The 16,360-nt window shown below is 39.1% G+C and overlaps 1 long non-coding RNA gene across 1 annotated transcript in view; it reads right to left on the reverse strand.

Annotated features, from left to right (window-relative positions):
* Positions 1-946: 946 nt before the first annotated feature.
* LOC110212541 (uncharacterized) overlaps positions 947-16,360 on the reverse strand; it is a 62,837-nt gene continuing 47,423 nt past the window's right edge. The window contains exons 2-3 of the long non-coding RNA XR_013486225.1: positions 5,134-5,288; positions 947-3,849 (exon numbers count right to left, since the gene is read on the reverse strand). This is a non-coding gene — a long non-coding RNA (uncharacterized LOC110212541). The remainder of the gene's footprint in view (positions 3,850-5,133; positions 5,289-16,360) is intronic.

The raw sequence follows: 16,360 nt of genomic DNA on the forward strand, positions 1-16,360 counted from the left end.
GAACAACTTCTGGCCTTGTGTGAATTCCCACAATCTATAATCTCAATATATCTTTGTTTTTCACTGTGGAATGATCTGGATGGAAATGCTGGATAGAGTAGAAGTGTTGCAAGACAGAGGTGGGGCAAGCGTCAAAAGGTTGAGACACAAAGACTATATTCATGTAAATAAAATGAAGTAAAGACTCTTATTGGAATAGTTTTCTTAAAGAAAGAAGGGTGGGTCCCAGTGGTACTTACGGTATTTGAGACTGTAATGCCAGATTTTCTAGTGGTTGGACCTAAGGTTTGTTTGCTTCAGCAAACTGGATAAGCCAAGATTAGTCTTAGAACCAACCTAGATGTTGGATAACTTGATTGCTACACAAAAGAAATAGCTGTAAATAAAGGGGAAAAAAGTCTTTAGGAGAGGGAAAAGAGAGGGCATATTTAATTTAAATAAGGAAAAGCAGGGAAATAGAAAAGGGAAGACAAAAAAATGAAAGAGCAAGACAGGATCATGGGATCATAAATCTAGAGCTGAAAGGGACTTTAGAGACCATCTGTCCAAATCCCTAGTTTTTCAAATAAAGAAACTGAGGTACATAGAGGTTAAATGACTTGCCCAAGGTCACACACATAATAAGTAGCCAGGATTTGAATCTAAGATCTTTTGACTCCAAACCCAGGCTTCTAAGCATTGAATGTTGAAAGGTTATCTCAGAGATTCTGGGCTAGAGCAACAAGGAAATATTTTTTTTAATGCTACTTAAATACCAAAGATTTTATTTTAAATGTTTCTGAAACTAATGTCTCTCAGAACTGTTCCATTATGTGCCTCTGTCCAGATTCTTCTTGTCATATACTGATCTCTGGTACACACTCCCACTGTAGCGGTTTGAGGTGCTCAGAACCCCAAAATGTAAGGTTACAGGGATCTGCCTGCAAAGAATTCAATCACTCCAGCATTTCAGTCAAAATAGCAAGGTTTATTGTAACACCAGTATGGCAGGCAGATTGCTAGTAAAGTTGCAGCTTGATGAGAATGGGACTGATACTTACATACAAAAATGGAGAAAAGGGTCAGTGAAAAGATCTTGATGGGATTAAGGAGTGGTAAATAGCCTGGGGTGGACCAAAGGCAGCAGTGAAAGCATCTAGATGGGATTAAGGAGAAGTAAGTAGCCTGAGGGGCCCAGGTGCAAAGAGTGAAAGGAGTTAAGTAGTTTGGGCCGAGTGGGAGAGCCACAGGAAAGAACTACTGAGTATCTAAGCGGGACTAGGTTATGTGGGAAAATCCAGGGACCGGTTTCTGAAATGTATGAGAAAATTCAGGGTCCAGGTCCCATCACTCTATCACCACCATCCTCAGTGAGTAGGAACTTAGCCTAATCTTCCAACCAACTTGAACCCTCATTTTTAGTGATTCCCATATTTATAATCATGTCCTTAATAACTTCAGCCTCTCAGCTCATCAATAATAAGAATAATACTAACTACTGACATTCTAGTAATAATAATTGATACGTAGAGCTTTAAAATTTATAAAGTGATTTACATAACAACAACACATTTCTATAGGGCTTTAAGGTTGTTGTTATTTTTTAGTCATGTCAGTTGTATCTGACTCTTCTTGACCCCATTTGAAGTATTCTTGGCAAAGATACGGAAGTGGTTTGCCATTTCCTTTTCCAGCTCATTTTACAGGTGAGGAAACTAAGGCAAACAGAATTAAGTGACTTGCCCAGGGTCACACAGCTAGTAAATGTCTGAGGCCAGCTTTGAACTCATGAAGATGAATCTTCCTGACTCGAGGCCCAGCACTTGATCCACTGTGCCACTTAGCTGCAAAGTGTTAGTGAGGTGTTTTATACACATAATCTCATTTGATCCTCACAACAACCCTGTAACATGTTATTTATTTTTAAACTGGATTTATGATTTCATTGGTATAAGTGACTCTGAGTTAGGAAATTCCCTATGCCAATGCACATGGACACTTACCTTTCATCTCAGGGAACTTCCTGGAGCACTGGAAAACTGTTGCTGTTGTCATTAATTAGTAATTATTATATTAATAATAGATATCATTTATGTAGCACTTTATAATTTTCAAAGCACCTTACACATTTTATTTCATTTGATCATCACAACAACCTTGGGAGGTTGTGCTATCCTTCCTGACTCCAAGGCCAGTTCTCTAAATTGTTCTTTGGGTCCTTTCAGCATTAACTAGATCAGAGGTGGGGAACCCACAACCTCCAGAGCCTTCTAGGTCCTTGGGTGCAGCCTTTTACTGAATCCAAGTTTTACAGAACAAATCTTTTTATTAAGGGGATTTGTTCTGTGAAGTTTTGATTCAGTGAAAAGTGATTGCTGTGTCAAGGTCCAGCTCCTTCTAAGACCAGTCTTGAAGGTCAAAAAGACTGTCAGCAAGCTTAATCCCTTACTGTGATCCCTTGTCACAATTTGAGGTGCTACTAATGTATACAATTCTATCTGTAGAAGTAAGGTTAAATGATGGAGCAAGCCTGTATTATTCTTGTTATTATTATTGCTATTACCATTGTCACTTATTATCTATTGAAACTTCAAGAAAAGGGTCTGTTTGGAGATATCCTTATCCTAAGTAGAAAAAAACATTTGTATTAAGCTTAAGAATTTGTATAAGAATTAAGTTTAGGAAACATTAAGTAGTATTTTTGTGTGTGTGTGTATTGAGAGTTTATAGTTTCCTTTGAACTGTAGCTGCTTATGGCCTCATAAGTTTCCATGCTAAAAGTCAACAACATTTTTTTCTTTATTGCTATGGAAAAGATTTTACCCATTGGCCCTCTGCCCCCAATCCAAGTCAATAGTAATTTCTTTCAAGGTCATTCTTAAGATATTTATTTACACCAAATTCATCCTGGAATGACTGCCACCTCTCAATGCTGTTACCTATATCATCTTTCTTTTAATTATTAGAACCAGCCCTTCATAGGTTCCTCTCAGATAAAAGGAACCTGTATCTAAGACTCCTGAAACTCTTGAATGTATACAAAGGCCCAGTTGATTCTAAGACCAGTCTTGAGAGTCAAGAAGATTTTTCCACAAGCTCAGGCATGTACAGCTTGATGAATTAGAAATCTTAAATTTTCTAGGACACTTGAAGAGCCTTAATAACAAGGAGTGATGTCAGAGGCAGTTTTTTTCTCTGGATTACAACAGCAATCTAGCCTCAACTCGAATTGCTTTGGAAGATACATCTTGTAACTCTCACATGGATACTGGTGCTTGTATTGGCTTGTAGAAGAAGAAACAAGAACCTACAGGCCTGAAGGAAGGAGCTTGGTCTTCATGTGGAAGCACCAATAAGCCATGGTAGCACAGTTTCTGAATTCAAAGGACACAGGTTCAAATCTATGCTGTTATTTATTGCCTTTGAAGCCTTGGGAAAGTCATTAAACCTCTCTGGGCCTCAGTTTCTTTTTTTCTTTTTTCTTTTTTTTTTTTTGTGAGGCAAGCGGGTTAAGTGACTTCCCCAGGGTCACACAGCTAGAGAGTATCATGTGTGTAAGGCCGTATTTGAACTCAGGTCCTCCTGACGCCAGGGCCAGTGCTCTATCCACTGTACCATCTAGCTGCCCCAGCCTCAGTTTCTTTATCTGTAAAATGAGGGACTGAGTTATTTGATTTATGTGTTTTTTATATACATGAACTATGGAGGTCATGAATATACTCGCTATTTTTTATGAAGATTTATGAAATTAGTTTGCTGTCCTAAATAATGATCTGATTTGGTGCAGGTCCACACATGACAGACAGATAACTTCTTATCTCTTTTCATTCTTCTGTGCAGACAGGTAGTACAGCATAGAGAGAGCTGGACCTGAAATCAGAAAGAACTGGGTTCAAATCCTTCTTCAGACACTTACCAGCTGTGTAATTCTGGGCAAGTCACTTAATTTCTGCCTGATTCGGTTTCCTCACCCATAAAATATGGATAATAATAGCACATACCTTTCAGAGTTATTGTGAGAATAAAGTAACATATTTATAACTTGCTTTATAAAATAAAGTATTATATAAAGTGCTAGCTCTTATCATTGTCCATTATCATATTATTCTCCTGAAGTTTTAGTTAAGACTTCTAGAACTAATCAGAAAAAATATCTTGAGTGTCTATATATAGAACTCTTTTGCATTATTAATTTTTTCTTCCTCCTATTACATTAGCACTTCTTTCAGCTGAATTCAACAGACATTTAATAAGTGTTTACTGTGTGTAAGATTCCATGGTAGGCACTGGAGATATAAAAAGGAAAACAAGGTAATCCCTGCCCTCAAGGAGCTTACATTCTACTTTTCTACCATCCATGGCAGAAGCCAATATTTATTCCAAGGCAACTGTAAAAAATAATTACTAAGTAATTAGTGACAAGCAATTACTAATCTGTAATCAGTTCTTTAAATTATTCTTATTAAAAATCGCATGGTCTGGCACAGTAACTTTTGCTATATTTTAAGGGCTTTTTTTGTTTACCCCAAATAAATCACTGGAAATGCTCAGCAACGTGACATGACAAAAACTATTTTGTTAATAACTTGTCAACAGCATGAACAAAACTCTGGAAATTCATAAAGTGAACTCAATAGCTGTAACTGACAAATGCCTTAGGTGTATGAAACCAAAACAATCTGAGTAGGATAAAAGAAAAAGTGATGAGGAGGAGGTTGAAGAGGGAAGCTGAATAGCCTTCTGAAATAAAGCCATAGGAACCAATGTGCTACTATTCATATTTAGCATGGCTGTGTCACCCAGACTGAACTGAATTCTAACCCGTGGACGGCCAGAGCCAAACAGAGCAGGCTAGATAGAGGTGGAAGAGGCAGGAATCAAACAGAAGTTTAATTTCAAAGTGAGGAAAACATCTCACAAGCAAGGAGAGGATCTAGACACATGTGCTGCCACCCCCAACCCACTTCACTGTGGCCAAACCTTGATTTATATACTTGTGACTAGACAAAGAGTCAAACAGTGTAGTGTAGCAACAGTAGAGAGGCATAACGGCAACAGTGAGAGGAGTGAGATGAGGTTGTCTAGTGAAAAAGTCTCACTAGAGACTTTTTTTATTCAGAGCAGGGCTTCATGTCTGGGTCTGTTGGTGCTTACCCAAGCTTAGGGACCATCCTTTCTGTGATTTAGTTGCAGCAGTATTCGTCTAGAGGGTGAATGCAAAGGATTTTTGTTAGGCCAACTCAGAGCACAGCTTGCTTGTTAGGCCTTACCTCTGGAAAACAGGGTGTCTCCTAACGGTATCTTGACAGCTGAAAAGAAACTAGGATTAGATTCTAGAACTAATCAGAAAAAATATCTTGAGTGTCTATATATATAGAACTCTTTTGCATTATTAATTTTTTCTTCCTCCTATTACATTAGCACTTCTTTCAGCTGAATTCAACAGACATTTAATAAGTGTTTACTGTGTGCAAGATTCCATGGTAGGCACTGGAGATATAAAAAGGAAAACAAGGTAATCCCTGCCCTCAAGGAGCTTACATTCTACTTTTCTACTATCCATGGCAGAAGCCAATATTTATTCCAAGGCAACTGTAAACATACAGGCAGATTAAAAATACTGTGTCCCCTCATGTCTTTCCTCACATAAGGAAATCAATCTATCTACACGAATATACTGAAAGCCTACTACGTTGGGCAGCTAGGTAGAACAGTAGATAGAGTGCCTGGGCTGGAGTCAGTAAGACTCATCTCCTTGAGTTCAAATCTGGCTTCAGACACTCACTAGCTGTGCGACCCTGGGCAAGTCACTTAACACCAATTGCCTCCAAAAAACAAAAGAAAGAGAGATAAGAGTGTCATGTAAGAGGAATAGTAGAAGACTTTGTATTTAATTATAGAAGTAAGAGTGGGCCATTGGAGTTTATGGAGTAAGGGAGTGACATATTCAAATATATTTTAGTTAAAATAACTTTGACAGCTTTGTGGAAGGTAGGTTGAAGTAGGAAGAGACCTGAGGCAAGAATACCAAATGGGAGGCTATTACAATGATCTAATGAAGAGGTGATGAGAACCTTAACTAAGGCAGTGGCTAAGTGGCTAGGTGAGTGGAGAAAAGGGAACAGAAATGAGAGTTGATATAGAGGTCAAAACGATGAGATTTGGCAACTTACAAAATATGGGATGAGTGTGAGGAATTGAGAATGAAAATGATGTTGTAGATCTGGATAGCCAGAAGGGTAATGTTTTCCTAAACAGAAATAGAGAAGTTTAGAAGAGTGGTAAGTTGGGGGAAAAGATGAATTCCATTCTGAACGTATTAAGTTTGACATGCCTATAGGAAATCCAGTTCAAAATGTCCAGTAAGCAACTCATTGTGCAATTCTGGGGGTTAGGAGAGACCCCAGGGCAGGATACAGAGCTCTAGGAGTCATTGGCATAAAGAGTATACTTTAATCTATGTGAGCTAATGAATTTAGAGAGTGAAAACTTACAAAGAGAAAGTAGCCCAGGACAAACGTCATGATTCTCCAACAATTTGGAAATAAGCCACTGAAGTTGATCCAGCAAAGGAGACTGAGAAGGAATAGTCTGACACATAGGAAGAGAGCCAAGAGAATAGTGTTTAAAAAAAATAAAGAAAGGAGAGAGTATCCAGGAGATGGTCAATAGTGTCAGAAGCTGAAAGAGATCAAAAAGGATATGGATTGAGAAAGGTCATCATATTTGTCAACTAAGAGATTACTAGTAGCATTGGAGAAAATAATTTCAGTTGACTGAGAAGGCCGAAAAGCCAGATTGCAAAGGGTTGAAAAATAAAGGAGGACATGAAATGGAGTAACCATGTATAAATATATTTTTCTAGAAGTTTGGCTGCCTAGTTTTCAGATGCAGTTTGTGATAGATCACTCAGGGCCTAAGGATTCAAGCAAACAGTACTTTTATTAAAAAGTAACACAACCTATAGAAGCATTTCCCAGTGTGGTTAAGTTCAGGTAGATAAAAACAGATAAAAGCCACCAGCAAAAAAGGTTAAAAGCAGTTGACAACAAAGTTCTTTGGTGTTTCAGGACCTCCTCATTAAAACCCTAAAAGCAATACTCTTTTCATCCAAAGGGCCCACTGCTGGGTCTCTCACCAATCCACTTGGGGGCAAAGTAACCCAAACTTCCCTAAACAGTATTAGTTGTTGGAGTGGGTGTGGGAATGCAGGAGAGATAAGGGAGGATTAACTCAAGACTCCCAAATTCCATCAATATCCTGGGCCAAGAAAAGGTAGAACAGATATAGGAGGATAGCTTGATGGGATGGTAGGGACCAGTGGGGAGGTTGTTTTTTGTTTTGGGGGTTGTCATTGTTTTTTGGTTTTCGGGTTTTGGCTTTTTTGTTTTTGTTTTTAGGATGAGGGAAGTGTATTTGCAAGCAGCAGGGCAGGAACCAGTACAACTATGTCTCAGTTAGTATATACTGTATATTTCAAGTAGGATGGGACCAATTACCATGTTTTACATAATGATAACTTCAAATAGAGCAAATTTGAATACATGTGATCACTTGATGAGATTCATTATTTGCATTAATTGGGATGTAGCTGTAAGAAAATAAGGAGAGATTGAAGGTTGAGGCTGAGACTTGAGGATGGAGACTATCTAGGACAGGAGAAAGGACGGGAGAAGATGATGGGTACCTAGAGAGGGTTTGGCCTTCCTAAGGAGAAAGCCATCTCTCCATTAGAGACCGGAGTAAAGGAGGATTCAATAGGGAATGATGTAAAAGAGTTTTGAGATATCAAAAAGGGAAAAAGAGGAACTCATAGTAAAAGGCCTCTATTTTCCTAATAATAATATCTAGCATATATACACTATTTTAAGATTTGTAAGGAACTTTACACATATTGTTGCATTTGCTCCTCTCAACAACCCTGTAAAGTTGATGCTGTTATCACCCTGTTGTACAGATGAGGAAACCGATGCTAAAGCAGGTTAAATAATTTGCCCAGTGAGCCAGTGACTATGTATGTTAGTTATCTTTGTGGTTCTGAGTGGTGTCTCAAGAAGTGGTTTCTAATTTGGTTAAATACACAATTCCTTATACTCTGATTCGAACTTCTCCCTATGAGCAGAACAAATTCCTTATAAAGAGTATAAGGAACTATGGATTTAACCAAATCAGAAACCACTTCTTGAGACACCACTCACTGATGAAACTTCTTCCAGACTTGCTATAGTTCAGAGAGTCCTGGTTATATAACCTAGGCATAATGGATGCTGCATAAGCAAATACATATGCTTGGATACTGTATGCAAGGTTAAAGCATAGAATTCATCAGCAAGTAAACTGAACATTAATAAAAAGAAAATTTATAATAAAGCATCTAACCAAGGGCTATTAACTTTATTCACATTTCTGGCAAGGTCAGTCATCAGACAAAGGGGCTGAAAACCCAGAAGAACTCCAACCCAAGGAATAAACTCAGGATCTGGGGGAGACTGGGAGAAGATAGATGCCCCCCCCAGTTGATATTGTTCTCAATCAAAGACCTCTTTGGTTGCCACCATTGTCTCAACATCTCTCTCTCTGTCTCTCTCTCTCTGTCTCTGTCTCTGTCTCTGTCTCTCTCTCTCTCTCACACACACACACACACACACACACACACACACACACACACATACACATCCCTTGAAGATCACACTCTTCTGCTTCCTTAGCTATATCTCTAGTTACTTCTTGTGACCATTTCCCAACCAAATTCCTGACAATCTGAAGCACAGTGGGAAAATAGCAGAGTAAGAGGAACACCCTATCAATCCCATGCATTGTGGAAGAAAGAAGGATTATACAAGCTGTAGGACAGGGAAAGTAAAAAATGAGAAACTTGTTGGTGAAATATCCTTAATTAGATAATCTAATAATAATCTAATTAGAATACTGGTGTGAAGTAGCATCTGTAGCTTCATCTCCTAGCTGGATCCTGTTCACTTGTGAGTGGGAGAGGAGATGGCCAAGGCTTAGAGTGGCCAAGAGAGCCAATCAGTATTTATTAAGTGACTCCTATGGGTTAGGCACTGCATTAAGCTCTGTCAATACAAAGAAAGGCATAAAAAGAAAGGCTCTCAGAGAGCTCACAGTTTAATTGGAGATATAATATGAAAACAATTATGTGCAAGATATATGCTGGGTATGGGGCAGCTAGGTGGTGCAGTAAATAGAGCTCTGGCCGTGGAGTCAGGAGGACCTGAGTTCAAATCCAGCCTCAGACACTTAACACTTACTAGCTGTGTGACCCTGGGCAAGTCACTTAACCCTGATCACCTCACCTGCCCCCCAAAAAAAGCAAGATATATGCTGGGTAAAATGGAGATAATCTCAGAGGGAAGACACTAACGTTAAGGACTGAGAAAGGCTTCTTGCTGAAATGGTGATGGAGACAATTCCAGGTATAGGCGACAGCCAGTGAAAATACCTGGAGTTGGGAGATGTGGGGTCTTGTTCAAGGAACAGTAAGGGAGATCAAGGTCACTAAATCTCAGAGAGGGTGTATGGTGGTGGGGAGAGGTGGGCAGGAAGGATCAAGAAGATCAAGGATTGATGTGAGAAAGGGGCCAGGTTATGAAGAGCTTTTAAAAGGCAAACAGGATTTACATTTGATCCTGGACGGATATGAAGTATTTTCCTCCTCTTTCTTCTCCAGCCCAGGTCAGGATGCTAGCTGCCTTTACTAGGTTTCCTCAATCACTTTGAATCTCCCTTTTGTCCATATCACTTCCTATCCTATATCATATTCAAGATTCATGTAATATCCCCTTTATTTCATTGCAAACTCCTTGAGGCCCAGGATTTTTTTTTCACATTTTTATCCCCAAGGTCCAGCACAGCCTCAGTGTAAAAGCTTGTGGACAGCTTGTGTTTATCTACAAATATTTGATAAACTGGCCTGAACTAAATTGACCTCTCCTACCTACCCCAGAAAGAGAGAGAAAAACCATTCCATCACATTACCTCTGTGGGTAACCTACCTGAGCCTGCCTACCAGAGAGGAATAAAGGTACTATGTCTTCATTCTCCCCTCACTGGTCCCCTCACCTGAGCCTGTCCCCATGCAGCTACCCCACCTCTAGTTATACATTGAACACCCAGAGCTGTTTATAATTTATCTGAACTTATTCCTCAATGATTAATTAACTCCCCTCTGGAGATACTTCCCCAGCTCAACGATTCTGAACCCTTGGTACAGTTCAAACCCTCCCTTTCCCCACTGTTCACTCCCTTATTCCCATCCTGCTCTACAATGCCACACACACACACACACACACACACACACACACATAATATCCCACTCTAAAGCTACCACAACTTCCACTGTGTATCCTGAAATACCTGTTCTATAGCTAACAAATTTGATTTTGTCTTAAACCTTTTCCTTTCCTACTACTTTCATCTTCTGACTCTCCTTGAAATCTGACTCTCTCCTGTTGACACCAATTTCCCCAGGGTTCCTTTCCAGAACTGGCTATACTTTCATTTTCACTCCCCCAATTCACTTTTCACAGTGGGGGAGTGTGATTACTCCCTGCTCCCTATTTTTACTTGCAAGTATTCTCTCTACCAGCATCACTCAGTAACCTCTCCTCCTCTGCAGGTTTTTTCAATCCAGATTTATTATCCAATCCAGATTCTGGTGGCTACCAACCCCCAGGATACTCTCCTTCCTTCCTCAGTGAGTTTAGTATCTGAAAGATGGTCTTTCTTTCCTTCCCAACTCTACTAGGGGACTTCAATATACATATTAACACTCTCTCAAACACTCCTACTTTCCCTATTCTTTTCCCCATGCCCTAGTCCTACACCCATAACCACCTTGCCATCACTCACAAATGCTCCACTTTATGTTCATGAACTCCTAAATTCCTTTATCTGAAGACACTCTGTTGTTATTCCACCACTCCTTTTGCCTTGCAACTCCAAACCCTGCTCCTCACCCTCACCATACCTCTATTCTCTCCACCCTTCAGTTCTTTCCCAGGCAATCCACCTGTAATGTCTACAATTTTCTTCCCCATCTTGACCGCTTGGTAGAGCAGTTCATCTCTATATTGTCTGTCTCTTGAGACCCTTAGTCTGTTATCCAGTCACCAATCTTGGATTACTCCTGCCATCACACCTCCTCACACACCTTCACTCCTACTCATATACTACTGAATGAAGTTAGAGAAAATCACAAAGCCATATTGATGATCTACCACAAATTTATATTACATATATAACCCCAAATGGGCCTCACTGAAGCAAAGTAATCTTTTTACACATTCCAAATTGACTTACTATCCTATTCACTACAGTGGTTTTTCCAAAATGTTTAATCCCAAATATTCCATGGACTCCCTCACCCTTACCCTGTTTGTTGAGAACTTTGCCTTATATTTCACTGAAAAAAAATTAGGGCCATTTGCTGAGAGCTCCCTCTTCTCCCCTCCTCCTCATCTCATGTCACCCATATTACTACTTCCACTGACTCCTCCTTCATCTATGTCTCATGTTATGAGGCAAACCCCTCTACGTGAACAAGAGATCCCATTCTATCCCATTTTCTTCAGCAGATTGCCCTCTGCATCACACCAAGTCCCCCACTTACAATCAGTCTCTTTCCCCATTGACTGGCTGCTTCTCTAATGCCTACAGACATACACACGCTTCGCCCATCTTCAAAAACCCTCACTCGATCTATCCATCCCCACTAGCTAATATCTCATCTTTCTCCCCACTTTTATAGCTAAACTGCTTGAGAAGGCTGACCACAAGGAGTGCTTCAATTTTCTTTCCTCTCACTCTCTTTTTAACTCTCTTACAATCTGACTTCCAATCTTATCATTCAACTGAAACTGTTCTCTCCAAAATTACCACTGATCTCTTAAGTGCCAAATCTAATGGCCTGTTCTCATTCCTCATCTTTCTTGACCTCTCTGCAGCCTTTGGCATTGTCAATCACCCTCTTCTCCTTGATATTTTCTTCTCTCTAGGTTTTTGTGACACTGCTCTCTCTTCCTTCTACCTATCTAACTGTTCCTTCTCAGTCTCATTTGCTGAATTATAATCCAAGTCACACCTGCTAATGGTGGATGTCCCACAAAACTCTGCTCTGGGTTCTCTTTTCTTCTCCCTCTATGTTATTCCATTTCATGATCTCTTCAACTCTCATAGCTCAATTATCATCTCTATGCAGACGATTCTCAGATCTAAGTGGCCAGCTCCAACCTCTCTCCTGAACTCCAGATGAGCATTTCCGATTGTCTGTTGGTAGTGTTGAACAAGGTGTCCCCTAGACATCTTGAACTCAGCACATTCAAAATAGAATACCTTCTCTTCCCCCTAAACTTCCTCTCCACTCCACACTCCCACCTCCTCTTTTCCTAACTCTCCTATAAATATGGGGGGGGAGGGAAGGAACACTACTATCCTCCAAGTCACCCAGACTCTCAATCTAGGTGTCATCTTTTGCTTTTCTTTTATTCCCAGTGATTATTACAGTGCCTGGCACATAAAAAGTGCTTAACAAAAACTTGCTGACTCGATTTGTTGACTTGAATTGAACTTCACTATAACATATTAGTTCCAGGTCTTCTGTTCTCCTCATAATCAGCATTCAACAAATGCTTGTTGACTTAATTATCACAGCCACTGTCCCTTGCCCAAGAAAAGAAAATACTTAAATCTTTGCAGATTGCTGATTCTCAGAAACGACTCCTAATCTTTTTGGAAATGTAGAGCCCTATCATTTGTTATATTTTAATGATTCTCTACTCCTCCTAAAAGTGCAGTTGGAAGGACATTTTCTTAATTAAAGTGAATAGCAGCAACTTTATCTTGAAAATTATGTGAACAACTTACGATGCTTCTCAATATAATGAAGTTATCAATGAAAGGTTGAGTGAGCTACCCTTCCTCTGAGTGAGCCTAGGCATAAGTTTCCTCCAGGGCATGTAATACAGAAATAAGCTTGCTCAATTTAGAGTCAGAAGACCTGACTTCAAATACCGAGTGGTTCAAGCTAGTCATTTAACCTCTCTGGGCTCCAATTTCCTCACCTGTAAATTTAGACTAGCTGATCTGTAAGGTCTCTTCCTTTTCCAAATCTATGATCCTATAAACATGAGGTCCAATCAACCAAGACATAATTACACAACAGAGTTGATAGATCATACGTTCATTAGTTTTTAGAGCCAGAAGGAACCCCAGAGGCCATTGGGTACAATCCTCTCATTTTTTACATGAGGAAATGTGGGTGCAGAGAAGGTGAGCAACTTGCCCAAAGTCACACAGCTAGTAAGTGTCTGAATCAAAATTCAAATCTGGTTTTTCTTGACTCCAGGTCTAGTGCCCTATCCACTATATCATACCACCACTAGCTAAATGTACCATATGCACAGGCTCCTGTGTGGGTTTTTTTTTAAGCTATGGCCAAAAATATTAGCACAATACTCTGATTCCTTTCTAACACATGTTAGTTCACCAAGTATATTTAGTTAGTGGTAGAACCAGGAATAGAATAGAGGTCTCCTTTTTTCATCGGTTTAATCTGTCCACTTTTTCTTAGTATCTCCTCTGTCAGGAGATTCCTGTTTTTTTGACATATTTTGTAGGTAACCAACCAACCATTTATAAATGCCATGGTGTGAACCACACTGTCCTCTTTTCTACATGACTACCAATAGTAATATTTATAGCACACCCCTAGTCAGATCAGTCAGTTTAAAATTAACTTTTTGAGTTACTGTTCACTTGATTTCACATAGCACTCTTTGCATTCTTCAGTCCTGTCATTAACAGTCTAGCCAAAGGCAAGTCTTCCTTTATGCAATGTCTAGATGAGTTAGTTATGTAACCTTAATATCTTCTTATAATAGCTGCAGAAGAATAACAGCATAGACTATAACTGAGCCAAACTTGTTGGACAGGTCTCCTTTTTATGCCTTTGTTACCTCATCTACAAAGTAAAGGGTTAGATGAAAGGTCCCTTCTAGCTCCTGAGGTCCCTTCTAGCTCCAAAATTCTAAGAGTTTATTAATTACAGCTATCTGAATTTCCCTAACACAATAATACACAATAATGAATGGTTTCTTTAACAAATAATTTTAGAAGTCTATACTTACAAATCAAGCTTTATAAATTTGAAAAAAAAATCTTTGTTTCCGTGAGTTTACTTTCAGGGCTAATATCTTCATTTTTTTGTACAATGAATTGTGTTATTTAAGCAATTTACATTGATTCGGTACAGTTACATCAATCCCCTTCACCCACAGGAAGAGGGATATGAAGATAAAGATAGCTAGGATGGCTTATGAAAACATAGTCCCAGACTCCAGACAAAGGAATTTTACCAACCCATGTGCTTTACCTTATCTGACCTACTTGTCATTATTGGAGTCTTCAAAGATTGTTGAAGTTTGCTAACCCTAGACTCAAACTTCCAACTCTATTTGTCTATCTTGGAATAAAACTAGATAGGCCCCTAGCGTTTGTGGGCTGTACAGAACCATTCAGGTGTCTGGATCAGGCTAGCTTTCTGGGATTTAGCCACATATGAGACTTTGCCTCCATACCATAGGCCAAACAGGGACCCAGGTATGACAGTGAAGTAGAAAATGTTCACTCTTTTAAAAAATGAACGAGTATGATCACCAAGTCAGTTTGTATACTATCAGTAAATGTTGTTCTCAACTTCACGTAAGGTTTAACCTATGCTCATTAAGATCTCTCAACCTGACTAACACATATATATTGGAAGCAGCATTTGCAACCAGAAGAACTGCTCTGTGAAGGAGAATTAATGGTGCCTTGGAAACCACAAGAAAAATGATTGAAAGAAATTACTGGTTTATGAGCATTTTAAAGAGTATTTAACTGACTTCTCATTGGGAAGACTCATAGACATGAAACGTGAGTTCTAAATATGGAATCTTTGGTTCAATATGACCCTATTACAAATGAAAACCAAAAGTAACAGTGATTTTAAATTTAGTATTTCTTGTTCCAAGACTTACAAAAATGAAACATACTCTACTGCCCATGGATCTAGATGTACACCTCATAGATAGTCCCTTCAATCATAAAAACATCAGACAAAAGATATTTTTTACTTTCTAGCAAGAAACAAAATTCATATCATAAACACATACAGAGCTAACAAATTTACAATTTTTGTTCAAAGACATGGTACTGATAGTCATTAGTATTTTATTAGCTTATGATACTGAGGGGACTAATGTATGACTTGCTTTCCTTTTTTCACTGTGAATACTGAAAGATAGTCTTTGGTTTGCCATTACTCTGCTTTTTGCAAAATTCAGGGTTTTATAAGGCTGCCTCTAGGGCTGAGAATATATTTAATGACACAGTTAAAGTACACTTTGGGAAGCTTATCTGGAAGTAAAAATAATAGCTCATGCTTATATAACATTCTTCTCATAGCAACCCTATGTAGGTGGAGGTGTGGTCCCCCCCTTACAGATGAGGAAACTGAGATTCAGAGAATATGGTATTTATTATTAAAGATTTGGAATGAGAAGATCTGGGTTTGCATCTTGACTTTGCCATTTACTCACCCAGGAACAATCAATCAATCAATATTTATTAAGCAACTACTTTGTGCCAGATACTATGTTAGGTGTTAAAGATACAGCTACAAAAAAAGAAAGACTGTTCCTGACCTCAAGGAGCTTACAATCTAGTGAGAGAAGACAATATACAAAAGGACCTGAAAAGGGTAGGGGGAAGGTAAGAATGTGCCCAGTGAAGGGGCATGATGGAAAAGTCTTAGGGAGTCCAAAAGAGTGCTGCCAGGTGGGAAATGAAGAGATGGCTGGCCTTGGCCCCCTCCTTAAATGGAAGTTTTGGAGCACATGGCTCCACCTTCCAATCAAAGGGGTGGAGGGTACTGAGAAGGTTTGAGTACCAAAGTTAATTTGATCTTGCAGGATAATGAGATTTTCCAATGATGAGGTTCCTAGAGGCAAGATGAAGAGCCCAAAGTACCAGACTGAGGTAAAAGGGTGAACTAAAAAAAAATATTTTGCATAGGCCCACATCCTCTCTGAGGACTTCAGAAGCCTTAGTCAATGTCAGAATCATGTGAGTTGCAAAAGAGATAACTTAGAGGAGATCACACCAGGAAAAGGGAGAAGGGTCACAGAAATGGTATACAGAATACCAAAAGGCAAACAACTACCTTCACAACTTTGCCCACGCCCTGACAATCCACAGCCTACAACCCTAGCAAGTGGCAATTTATTCTTTTATCTTTCCTGGCAAGGATGATAATAGTAATTAAAATTTACCTTTCCTGCCAAGAACAATTACAATAATTACAATTTACACTTATTTTTTG

Source organism: Phascolarctos cinereus, unplaced genomic scaffold, assembly GCF_003287225.1.
Source record: "Phascolarctos cinereus isolate Bilbo 61053 unplaced genomic scaffold, phaCin_HiC Scaffold_4;HRSCAF=312, whole genome shotgun sequence".
NCBI classification, from domain to species: Eukaryota; Metazoa; Chordata; class Mammalia; order Diprotodontia; family Phascolarctidae; genus Phascolarctos; species Phascolarctos cinereus.